General features: G+C 41.5%; 1 pseudogene; it reads right to left on the bottom strand.

The window, feature by feature from the left end:
- Nucleotides 1–297: 297 nt before the first annotated feature.
- On the bottom strand, nt 298–13,349 carry LOC113897768 (annotated as a pseudogene).
- Between the last annotated feature and the right edge of the window lie 350 nt (nt 13,350–13,699).

The following is a 13,699-nucleotide window of genomic DNA, read 5'->3' as shown; positions in this document are numbered from 1 at the left end:
GTCCAACCAGGAGAGGGCTGTGGGCACAAGAGTCCCCTCCCTTCCCACCATGTCCCCTCCCTTCCCACCATGAATTGATGGTGGTGCCCTTCCTCTTCCTGGCTGCCCACCCACCCCACCAGGGATTCTTGGTCCCAACCAGGACAGCCTCTGCCTGGAGAAGCAACAAGTGTTAACTAACGCTTTATTTCCCAAGCAACATCCCCCTGCCCCTACTCACACACACAATGCTGGAACCTGTTATCACGATGGTATTCCGTGCTGCACACTGTGGCCTTGGTCTCTGGAAGTGCTGTGCTACCTGGTGTGAGGCTGCTTGCCAAAAGGCTCCTCCTCCCCCCACTTCAGCCATCACTCCAGAAGCCCCGCACTGCCTTCCTTGGAGGGGAATAGACTTTTTTGCAGGAACTGCTTGGACACCTGGGGCACATCTGACTGCCTTTTGGGTGTTTTGGGGTCTTCCTTCTTGGGTGACTTTGTGGCCAGCCACTGTAGCATCTTCTGGCTGCTGTCACTTGCCTTGAGCTCCTTTTTGAACAGTAAGTCAACAGGAAGCAGACACTCAGGAGTGTTCTTTCAGGAGTTATTCACCATGGAGGATGGTAGTGTTCTCTGGAGTGTGAGTTAACTTCAGAACTTCATGAGCTTAACAAAGCTCATGAAACTTCATGAGCTTACCAAAGAACCCAAATTCTTACCAAAGTCCAGTCACTTAGAGACTGCCTCCTGTCCATCTAATGTGGCAGGCATCGTGTTGGGGGATTTCATTTAAGCCTTTGAAGGAATCTCTTGTGATAATGGTTTTGGAACACAGGCTGTCTTTTTCCTCTGGAAGCTCCCAGCAGCCAAAGATCCTGGCCATTGTTAGTGGCCTCCAATTGTCCCAGACTTCCTCCTAGTTCTCAGGGCTGTCTACAGCACTCACTCTCTGACTTTTATGTTTTGATTTGGGGGAATAAGAAGAAGTAGGGCTGCCTCTGGGTGTTCCCTGACATTGCTGCCACTTGGGGAATCCATCTGCTAAAACAACATAGCATCTTTCTTTTCCCAGAAGCAGCTTAAAGGACAGTTTCTCCATTATGGTCTCTTCAGCTGGTGGTGTTGAATTGCAGCTTGGAAGAATCAGCTTCTTTAAACCAAGTCAGTAAAAGCCGCCTTGCATGGGAGCAATGATACACTCAGATGAATCTGCACTCTTCTCCAAGTGCAGCTGGGACAAGAGTACCCAGCTGGGGGACTGCAGGCTGTTGTCTGAGGGGCAATACTGGTCTGGGTTCCCACACTCCAATAGCCACCAGTGCCCTTGCTGGTCCTGTTGGGTGCAACCTCAAGTGAGGGTGTCCCTGAGCAGGTGGCAGGAAATTGCCTGTTCATCCTTGGCCCCACCTTCACACCACAGGTCCCTCTGCTTCAGGTACCACGTCTGCTTTGCTGTCTGGGTTCTCCCCTATTGGAGCCATTTTTAGTGACTCAAAAACATTCAGAATCTTATTCTGGAGCACTCTAATACACACATTTAGTTTACTCTCAATTATATTGCTGTCACTTAGATCTAATAGGTTTCAAATCAGGCCTCATACATGTTCTCCAGCTTTCTGTTAGTATCAGTTCAGTTCAGTTGCTCAGTCATGTCCGACTCTTTGCTACCCCATGAATCACAGCACGCCAGGCCTCCCTGTCCATCACCAAATCCTGGAGTTCACTCAAACTCACATCCATCGAGTCCGTGATGCCATCAAGCCATCTCATCTTCTGTCATCCCCTTCTCCTCCTGCCCCCAATCCCTCCCAGCATCAGAGTCTTTTCCAATGAATCAACTCTTCGCATGAGGTGGCCAAAGTACTGGAGTTTCAGCTTTAGCATCCAAAGAATACCCAGGACTGATCTCCTTTAGAATGGACTGGTTGGATTTCCTTGCAGTCCAAGGGACTCTCAAGAGTCTTTTCCAACACCACAGTTCAAAAGCATCAATTCTTCGGCGCTCAGCCTTCTTCACAGTCCAACTCTCACATCCATACATGACCACTGGAAAAACCATAGCCTTGACTAGACGGACCTTTGTTGGCAAAGTAATGTCTCTGCTTTTCAATATGCTATCTAGGTTGGTCATAACTTTTCTTCCAAGGAGTAGTGTCTTTTAATTTCATGGCTGCAGTCACCATCTGTAGTGATTTTGGAGCCCCCCAAAACAAAGTCTGACACTGTTTCCACTGTTTTTCCATCTATTTGCCATGAAGTGATGGGACCAGATGCCATGATCTTCGTTTTCTGAATGTTGAGCTTTAAGCCAACTTTTTCACTCTCCTCTTTCACTTTCATCAAGAGGCTTTTGAGTTTCTCTTCATTTTCTGCCATAAGGGTGGTGTCATCTGCGTATCTGAGGTTATTGATATTTCTTCCAGCAATCTTGATTCCAGCTTGTGTTTCTTCCAGTCCAGCATTTCTCATGATGTACTCTGCACAGAAATTAAATAAGCAGGGTGACAATATACAGCCTTGATGTACTCCTTCTTCTGTTTGGAACCAGTCTGTTGTTCCATGTCCAGTTCTAACTGTTGCTTCCTGACCTGCATATAGGTTTCTCAAGAGGCAGATCAGGTGGTCTGGTATTCCCATCTCTTTCAGAATTTTCCACAGTTTATTGTGATCCACACAGTCAAAGGCTTTAGCATAGTCAATAAAGCAGAAATAGATGTTTTTCTGGAACTCTGTTTGTATAAATTGGCAAAATTAGGGCATATTGCATCTTCTTGTGAATAACAATTTTTAACTTATTTGCTAGAAGCCGAATTGGTTATAAGACTAAAAATAATGCAGAATGAGAATGGATTATTGTACATTTAATGAGGTGCTGACTCTGACTACAATTGTTGATCCATGTGATTTTTATCATTTTTGTTATTGCTGTTTTTTGCTTGAATGAAACAATAAATGTCTTGGAACATGGTATGCAGTTGTGGATCTGGAATTTTTTTTTTTTTTTACTTGATATGAAAAGTCATCAGAGCAGTTTACTTTCAGGTCTTAGGACAAGCAATATACTCAGCAATGCACATCAACCTTCTAAACCTTTGTCATATTCTAGTAACCACAAAACTTGATCACCTCTCTATTCTATAAGATATCACATTGGTATGTTTTCCTAATGATATCATGTGTTGATACAACCAGGTGAACAGGAAGTAGCAACTATCCCAAGACTTACGTGACACATATATTGAAATATCTCTACAAATTCTAAGTCCTATATCACCAAAAGTCATACTGGTGATATTTCTATGGTATCAGTGGTCTCAATCATGTCAAGATACACCTCCTAAAAGCAAATGGCAAATTTCTGCTCTCTTATTAATCAATAAACATCGCTTAGTCATGTCCAACTATTTGCAACCCCATGAACTGCAGCATGCCAGGCTTCCCTGTCCTTCACCATCTCCCAGAGATTGCCCAAGCTCATGTCCATTGAGTTGGTGATGCCATCCAACCATCTCATCCTGTCATCCCCTTCTCCTCTTGCTTTCCATCTTTCCCAGCATCAGGGTCTTTTCCAGTGAGTCGGCTCTTCGCATCAGGTGGCCAAAGTATTGAGGTGGCTTCAGTTTCAGCATCAGTCCTTCCAATGAATATTCAAGATTGATTTCTTTTAGGATTGACTGCTTTGATCTCCTTGTAGTCAAGGGACTCTCAAGAGTCTCCTCCAACACCACAGTTCAAAAGCATCAATTATTCGGCATTCAGCTTTCTTTATAGTCCAACTCTCACATCTACACATGACTACTGGAAAAACCGTAGCCTTGACTTGATGGACCTTTGTTGGCAAAGTAATGTTTCTGCTTTTTAATACACTGTCTAGGTTTTTCAGAGCTTTTCTTCCAAGGAGCAGGAGTCTTTTAATTTCATGGCTGCAGTCACCATCTGGAGTCATTTTGGAGCCAAAGAAAATAAAGTCTCTCACTGTTTCCACTGTTTCTCCATCTATTTTCCATGGAGTGATGGGACCAGATGCCACAATCTTAATTTTTTGAATGTTGAGTTTTAAGCCAAGTTTTTCACTTTCCTTTCACCTTCATCAAGAGTCTCTTTAGTTCCTCTTTGCTTTCTGCCATAAGGGTGATGTCATCTGCATATCTGAGGTTATTGATATTTTCCCCGGCAATCTTGATTCCCACTTGTGCTTTGTCCAGCCCAGCATTTCATATGATGTACTCTGCATGCAAGTTAAATAAGCAGGGTGACAGTATATAGCCTTGACATACTCCTTTCCCAATTCTGAACCAGTCTGTGGTTCCATGTCCAGTTCTAACTGTTGCTTCTGCGTGTATACAGATTTTGCAGGAGGCAGGTAGGGTGGTCTAGTTTTCACATCTCTTTAAGAATTTTCTACAGTTTATTGTGATCCACACAAAGGCTTTGGCATAGCCAATGAATCAGAAGTAGATGTTTCTCTAGAATTCTCCTGCTTTTTCTATGATCCAATGGATGCTGGCCACTTTATCTCTTATTCCTCTGCCTTTTCTAAATTCAGCTTGAACATCTGGGATTTTCCAGTTCTCATTCTTAAAGCCTAGCTTGGAGAATTTTGAGCATTACTTTGCTAGCATTTGAAATGAGTGCAATTGTGCAGCAGTTTGAACATTCTTCAGCATTGCCCTTCTTTGGGAGTGGAATGAAAACTGATCTTTTCCAGTCTTGTGGCCACTGCTGAGTTTTCAAATTTGCTGGCATATTGAGTGCAGCACTTTAACAGCCTCATCTTTTAGGATTTGAAATAGCTCAGCTGGAAATCCATCACCTCCACTAGCTTTGTTCATAGTGATGCTTCCTAAAGCCCATTTGATTTTGCATTCCAGGATGTCTGACTCTAGATGAGTGATCATACCATCATGATTATCTGGGTCATTAAGATCTTTCTTGTATGGTTCTTTTGTGTATTCTTGCCACCTCTTCTTAATATCTTCTGCTTCTGTTAGGTCCATACTGTTCCTATTCTTTATCGTGCCCATCTTTGCATGAAATGTTCCCTTGGTATCTCTAATTTTCTTGAAGAGATCTCTAGTCTTTCCCATTCTATTGTTTTCTTCTATTTGTTTGCATTGTTCACTTAGGAAAGCTTTCCTATCTTCCCTTGCTATTCTTTGGAACTCTGCATTCAAATGGGTATATCTTTCCTTTTCTCCTTTGCCTTTCACTTCTCTTCTTTTTTCAGCTATTTGTAAAACCTCCTCAGACAACCCTTTTCCCTTTTTGCATTTCTTTTTCTTGGGGATGGTTTTGATCACCAGCTTCTGTACAATGTTATGAGCCTCTGTCCATAGTTTTTCAGGTGCGTTGTCCTTAGATCTAATCCCTTGAATCTATTTGCTGCTTCCACTATAATTGTAAGGGGATTTAGGTCTTACCTGAATGGCCTAGTGGTTTTCCCTGCTTTCTTCAAATCTTTCTTCAGATTTTGCAGGCAACATGTACTTCATTTGAGTCTGCGATTTGAACTTCTTGACCATTAATCCAAAAAGTTGCCATCTTTGAGTAGGGGACAGAAAAGAAAAGATATCTGCAATTGGTCCAGCCTGCTGTGAAAGCTACTTTGCCTCTTGGGCTACATCCCCAGTAGATACAGTGGTTCTTAAAATATCTGCGGCAGGTAGAGATGCTGCACGGAATTTGGTCAGCCCCTACAGATGGATCACTGGATAGACCTTAGGATGTTAAGCAAAGACAACCCATTCTTTTAGATAGCAGTTTTCCTTTCAGATTGCCACTGGGCCCTAATAGAGACTGAGCACTTGACCATACATCACCAAATTGCAATGCAGCTTAAGCTGCACATAATGAGCTGGGTGTGGTCTGACTCACCAAGTCTTAAATTCAGGCAAGCACAACCACACTCTGTTATCAGTTGAAGGTGATATATACCTGACAAGGTTCAAGTAGGTTTAGAGGGCCAAGAATTTGTGTAAGTAAGTGGCTCAGAGAACTATGGTTCCTGTTTCTACTACATTTTCTTCTCTCTCTCAACCCACACCTATGGCTTCAAGGAGAATACCCCACAATCAAGAGGGAAGAAAAAATGAGTCTGATTTAAGATGGCTCTGCATAATTTGTTGCATCATTTGGAAGGGGACAATTGTGGCCTCTAATCCTCGGTGGTCCTAAAAGACGATGGTGAAGAAGTTTCCTCCTGGTGAGCAGAATAAACAGAATTCCATTTCCATGTTCTGCTTCAAGACAACTTTCCATTTTATAACTGAGGAAACAGATCCGGAGTGTGGATGTGGCCCATTTCTGTCACTCATACCTCACAAAGCCACCACAGCTTCCTAGTGTAGTGGAAGGAATCATGCCTTCTTCCATTCTGCATATATCAGGTTGGGTTTATTTTCATGTAATATAAACCATTTCACCATTTTAAACACAAAGTGCTTTAATATAGAGAATTAAGACTTTATGATGTTGACATTGTTACTAAGGCTGGAGGCACAACCCCCAGGCTGGGACTGTGGAAGTTATTCTCAGAACAACACTGCAAAATTGACCCATCTGAGGATGAATTATCTCTGCCACACACACAAGAAACTAGGCCATCAGATAGTGGCTCTCACAACAGCAGGTACCAGGATCACACCACCTTAGCTACAATTCAATGATCACAAGCTTTTGCTGGAATTTCTAGCTTCAGAGCCTCAATGCATATGCTAGATCTGCATCAGCAAACCGAATGTGACACTTTTTGTCTCCTTTCCCCCTTACTTACTCTGAAGCAGGACCTGGAAAGGGACATTCCATGTCTTCCACTTAATATTAATTGTAAGAATTTATTGTGTCTATGGAACCAGTCCATATGCTAAGGTATTTGCATTCATTGTATCAGTGAATCCTTAAGTAAATCTCTCAATATAATGTTAAGGTCACAACCTCTATTTTGAAATGAGGAAAGTAAAATGCAAAGAGGCTAAGAAACTTGGCCAACATTCTGTTCTTATTAGTAGGAGACCTGGATTAAATTAGAACTTAATCTTATCCAGAATTTAAGGGATCTAAGAGCAATGCCCGTGGGGCAACCCAAGACGGGTCATGGTGGAGTGATCTGACAGAATGTGGTCCACTGGAGAAGGGAATGGCAAACCACTTCAGTATTCTTGCCTTGAGAACCCCATGAACAGTATGAAAAGGCAAAATGATTGGGTACTGAAAGAGAAACTCCCCAGGTCAGTAGGTGCCCAATATGCTACTGGAGATCAGTGGAGAAATAACTCCAGAAAGAATGAAGGGATGGAGCCAAAGCAAAAAGAATACCCAGCTGTGGATGTGACTGGTGATGGAAGCAAGGTCTGATGCTATAAAGAGCAATATTGCATAGGTACTTGGAATGTCAGGTCCATGAATCAAGGTAAATTGGAAGTGGTCAAACAAGAGATGGCAAGAGTGAACATTGACATTCTAGGAATCAGCGAAATGAAATGGACTGGAATGGGTGAATTTAACTCAGATGACCATTATATCTACCACTGCGGGCAGGAATCCCTCAGAAGAAATGGAGTGGCCATCATGGTCAACAAAAGAGTCTGAAATGCAGTACTTGGATGCAATCTCAAAAACGACAGAATGATCTCTGTTCGTTTCCAAGGCAAACCATTCAATATCACAGTAATCCAAGTCTATGCCACAACCAGTAACACTGAAGAAGCTGAAGTTGAACGGTTCTATGAAGACCTACAAGACCTTTTAGAACTAACACCCAAAAAAGATGTCCTTTTCATTATAGGGGAGTGGAATGCAAAAGTAGGAAGTCAAGAAACATCTGGAGTAACAGGCAAATTTGGCCTTGGAATACGGAATGAAGCAGGGCAAAGACTAATAGAGTTTTGTCAAGAAAATGCACTGGTCATAGCAAACACCCTCTTCCAACAACACAAGAGAAGACTCTACACATGGATATCACCAGATGGTCAACACTGAAATCAGATTGATTATATTCTTTGCAGCCAAAGATGGAGAAGCTCTATACAGTCAGCAAAAATAAGACTGGGAGCTGACTGTGGCTCAGACCATGAACTCCTTATTGCCAAATTCAGACTTAGATTGAAGAAAGTAGGGAAAACCACTAGACCATTCAGGTATGACCTAATCAAATCCCTTATGATTATACAGTGGAAGTGAGAAATAGATTCAAGGGACTAGATCTGATAGATAGAGTGCCTGATGAACTATGGAATGAGGTTCGTGACATTGTACAGGAGACAGGGATCAAGATCATCCCCATGGAAAATAAATGCAAAAAAGCAAAATGGCTGTCTAGGGAGGCCTTACAAATAGCTGTGAAAAGAAGAGAAGTGAAAAGCAAAGGAGAAAAGGAAAGATATAAACATCTGAATGCAGAGTTCCAAAGAATAGCAAGGAGAGATAAGAAAGCCTTCTTCAGCGATCAATGCAAAGAAATAGAGGAAAACAACAGAATGGGAAAGACTAGGGATCTCTTCAAGAAAATTAGAGATAACAAGAGAACATTTCATGCAAAGATGGGCTCGATAAAGGACAGAAATGGTATGGACCTAACAGAAGCAGAAGATATTAAGAAGAGATGGCAAGAATACACAGAAGAACTGTACAAAAAAGATCTTGATGACCCAGATAATCACGATGGTGTGATCAACACCTAGACCCAGACATCCTGGAATGTGAAGTCAAGTGGGCCTTAGAAAGCATCACTATGAACAAAGCTAGTGGAGGTGATGGGATTCCAGTTGAGCTGTTTCAAATCCTGAAAGATGATGTTGTCAAAGTGCTGCACTCAACATGCCAGCAAGTTTGGAAAACCCAGCAGTGGCCACAGGACTGGAAAAGGTCAGTTTTCATTCCAATCCCAAAGAAAGGCAATGCCAAAGAATGCTCAAACTATCGCACAATTGTACTCATCTCACATGCTAGTAAAGTAATGCTCAAAATTCTCCAAGCCAGGCTTCAGCAATATGTGAACCATGAACTTCCTGGTGTTCAATCTGGTTTCAGAAAAGGCAGAGGAACCAGAGATCAAATTGCCAACATCCGCTGGATCATGGAAAAAGCAAGAGAGTTCCAGAAAAGCATCTATTTCTGCTTTATTGACTATGCCAAAGCCTTTGACTGTGTGGATCACAATAAACTGTGGAAAATTCTGAAAGAGATGGGAATACCAGACCACCTGATCTGCCTCTTGAGAAATTTGTATGCAGGTCAGGAAGCAACAGTTAGAACTGGACATGGAACAACAGACTGGTTCCAAATAGGAAAAGGAGTTCGTTAAGGCTGTATATTGTCACCCTGTTTATTTAACTTATATGCAGAGTACATCATGAGAAACGCTGGACTGGAAGAAACACAAGCTGGAATCAAGATTTCAGGGAGAAATATCAATAACCTCAGATATGCAGATGACACCACCCTTATGGCAGAAAGTGAAGAGGAACTCAAAAACCTCTTGATGAAAGTGAAAGAGGAGAGTGAAAAAGTTGGCTTAAAGCTCAACATTCAGAAAATGAAGATCATGGCATCCAGTCCCATCACTTCATGGGAAATAAATGGGGAAACAGTGGAAACAGTGTCAGACTTTATTTTTCTGCGCTCCAAAATCAGTGCAGATGGTGACTGCAGCCATGAAATTAAAAGATGCTTACTCCTTGGAAGGAAAGTTATGACCAACCTAGATAGCATATTGAAAAGCAGAGACATTACTTTGCCAACAAAGGTCCGTCTAGTCAAGGCTATGGTTTTTCCAGTGGTCATGTACGGATGTGAGAGTTGGACTGTGGAGAAAGCTGAGCGTTGAAGAATTGATGCTTTTGAACTGTGGTGTTGGAGAAGACTCTTGAGAGTCCCTTGGACTGCGAGGAGATCCAACCAGTCCATTCTGAAGGAGATCAGCCCTGGGATTCTTTGGAAGGAATGATGCTAAAGCTGAAACTCCAGTAATTTGGCCATCTCATGAGAAGAGTTGACTCATTGGAAAAGACTGATGCTGGGAGGGATTGGGGGCAAGAGGAGAAGGGGATGACAGAGGATGAGATGGCTGGATGGCATCACTGACTCGATGGACGTGAGTCTGAGTGAACTCCGGGAGTTGGTGATGGACAGGGAGGGCTGGCGTGCTGCGATTCATGGAGTCGCAGAGAGTCGGACACGACTGAGCGAGTGATCTGATCTGAATGATCTGAAGAGTTGTAATGTTCAGCTTTCTAACCTCTGCAGTAACAAAACAATAGATGCCTGCTAGGACATTGGATCAGATTTTGAGATGGTCATTTTACCAAATCCTCAACCTAACTTAGATTTAAGATAACTGTTGAACTATTTACCCCTGTGACTGTAAACTCTTTGAAGCTATCCACATTTCTTCTCTACCATACACCTTTACCTATACTCAGTAACTGGTAAATGTGTTTTGTGAGGCTGATCCCATAGGTATTTTGGTTTCAATCCATGTCAGTAGCACTTGTTAAGCTTACAGGAAACCACTGCCTTTTTGTAGACTGGTTTTACAGAGCAACAGACCAACTTAGGCCTTCTCCCTGACTTTATTTATTTATTTATTTATTTTTAAATCTTGGGCTCTAGCAAGCCCCATTGTATGTCAAAACCAGTTACTGATGTGGACACAGTAAGGTTTTGGCCACCTCTCTCAGAATCCAGCTCCACAAATGAGTGCCCTCTCCCTGACTTTAGAAAGAAAAAGTATTTTGATTTTACCAAAAGTCTTTTTATTCCCCAGAGTTTGTTGTGGTTACATCAAAAGCACACAGCAACATTCAGAATGTGTCATAGTTACAGAAATTGAGGAATAGCATTTTACTGATTAAAAAAACAATCATAAGGAAGATTGAGTGATGCCCAGAGCACCAGTCAGGAGTTTGAGTTTTAGAATAGAGCTTGCTTAGCAGATGTGTAGGCCACACCTAGAATCAGCAGAACGTGATGAGCTGGCCAGAAGAAGTGTGTCAGGAAGAAGAGATGAACTGAACCTCTCCCAGGCTGCCATCAGCTTCAGGGAGAGTGAGTTGCAACCAGTAGAGACCAGCCAGCTGATTCTAGTGATTTTTCAGACTTTCCCAGGAGAGATGGGGAATGTACAAAGTAAAAATGGCTTCCTTGGGAAATACAGCACGTTCAGATTTGGATGAATTGAGTATGAAGAGCCATGGGACATAGACAATTTTTCTGTCCAGTCAACAGCTACTTGTGAAGGCACGTTGCTCAGGAGACAAGATCTTTGGCTAGAGATAAAGATCAGGCTGTCATCTCAGTATGAGTGGTAGTTGAAACCTTGTGTGAATGAAATTGCTTAGAGTGTGAGGATATAGAACTTTCTGCAATAATGGAAAATCCCATAACTCTATTCTGTCCAACAAGGTAGGCTTTTGTCATGGAATATAGCACATGGGATTTAGGAAATGAATTTTTATTTTATTTTAATGAATTTAATTTCATACAGCCCCATGTATCTGGTGGCTATCCTATTGAATAATGCAGGTATAGGAATAAAGACAAATAATGCTGAAAATGAAAAACTTAGTAATAACAATATTAGTAATAACAGTAACAATATTAGTAATAACAATATTATAACAATATTAGTAATGTTGATATAATAACAGTATTAGTAATAACAATATTATATTAAAATAATGATATTTTAACTTATATTGATGTCACCAAAGATAAAAAAGAATAAATGCCTTTTTGAATAATTTTCCTCCCATATTTTATCAAATAAATGGTAAATAAAATCAAACAATACAAAAGAGATGTGTTAGAAACCAAAAGCTTCCAATTCATCTCTTTCAACTTAGTGGTTGAAAGTTAGTGGCAAGTTCTTTTAAGAGTTTTTGTAGTTCTGCTGATAGCAATCATCATACCTTTGAAAAATATATTTCTATTTCTCTATATTTCAACTTAGTGGTTGAAAGTTAGTGGCAAGTGCTTTTAAGAGTCTTTGTAGTTCTGCTGATAGCAATCATCATACCTTTGAAAATATGTTTCTATTTCTCTATATTTATTTGCCGCTATCTATTGACTTCCTGGAGAAGGTAATGGCACCCTACTCCAGTACTCTTGCCTGGAAAATCCCATGGGCGGGAGAGCCTGGTAGGCTGCAGTCCATGGGGTGGCTAAGAGTCGGACACGACTGAGCGACTTCACTTTCAGTTTTCACTTTCATGCATTGGAGAAAGAAATGGCAACCCACTCCAGTGTTCTTGCCTGGAGAATCCCAGGGATGGGGGAGCCTGGTGGGCTGCTGTCTATGGGGTCGCACAGAGTCGGACACGACTGAAGTGACTTAGCCGTAGCCATTGACTTCCTTCTAGGAAAAGACTCAACATAGCTCACATACACTATCCATCACACTTCTCTTTCCTTCCTACTTATTTTCACTTTTCTATTGATAGCATATATTACTTACATAATAAGTTTTCACTAGATTTCTATAGCAACTTCTATTTTTCACTTTTTGTCAAATATGCATTTGCTTCCATCTTATCCAGGTTATAAACTTTCTGTCCTGGAATCATATTAAGTGTGTTACACTTGTATGTCCTTAGTAATTCTGAAGAAAGAAGTGGCAGGGCTTGTGGAAGGAAGAATGTGAACCAAACCATCTGCTGCTTTGCTTCAATTCTCCATTTTATTTTGCAGATGCAAAAATCATAACTCACTGTCTATATGTCTCCAAATTTACCATATATTATCTTCTGATTTCTTACAGGCTTGTAAGTTATTAATATCTTTGTTTTACAGATAAAGAAATCAAAATAGAAATACATAGAATGACTTTACCAAGGTCATGCAACTGGGAAGGAGGGAAGGTGCCAGTCAAGTTAGGTTTTCTGATGACATATTACCTTGCAAATCTTGCTCAGTAAAATTTCGTAACCACTTAAGTTGGCAAAGAGTAATGGGTTAGATTTCTTGCTCTAGGTTCAAAATCTGTGGTTGATTTTGGAGCAGAAAAATTTGAAGCTTGTGTACTGTGACCACATTTTCTTTCAAGGAATTGTAGAAACACCTGTAGGCATCTGAATCCTTCATGAATCCAGGTTGGCAATGCTTATCCATAGGTAAAGACTCAACCAGCATTAACATTTGTCAGCGCTCATGCTTGTGTATGGCTGAGAACATTTTATAGGCATTATTGCATTATTTTATTTGCTCTTCACAAAAACTGTAAGTAGTGGACATACCAGAGATGGAATTAAGTAATTTGAATGCTAATAACTCACCTCATCACTGAGTCCTCTCCTCCTGTAAAATAGGGTAGAATAACCTGTCCCCCAGATATATCCCACCATCAGTAGCAGTGGCTGTGAGGAGACAGCCAACATCTACGGTAAGGAGCAGAGGCTGCACTTTGCTGGAGCAGCCGTGAAGAGATACCCCCATCCAAGGTAAGAGAAACCCCAGTAAGACGGTAGGCGCGGAGAGAGGGCATCAGAGGGCAGACAGACTGACACCACAATCAAAGAAAACTAACCAACCTAATCACATGGACCACAGCCATGTCTAACTCAATGAAACTAAGCCATGGCATGTAGGGCCACCCAAGATGGACAGGTCATGGTGGAGAGTTCTGACAAAGTGTGGTCCACTGGAGAAAGGAATGGCAAACCACTTCAGTATTTTTGCCTTGAGAAACCCATGAACAGTAGGAAAAGGCAAAAAGATAGGACACTGA

Source organism: Bos indicus x Bos taurus, chromosome 1 (genome assembly GCF_003369695.1).
Source record: "Bos indicus x Bos taurus breed Angus x Brahman F1 hybrid chromosome 1, Bos_hybrid_MaternalHap_v2.0, whole genome shotgun sequence".
Lineage (NCBI taxonomy): Eukaryota > Metazoa > Chordata > Mammalia > Artiodactyla > Bovidae > Bos > Bos indicus x Bos taurus.
Note: the sequence above shows the minus strand (reverse complement) of the source record. Positions and strands in the feature narration are given on the sequence as shown.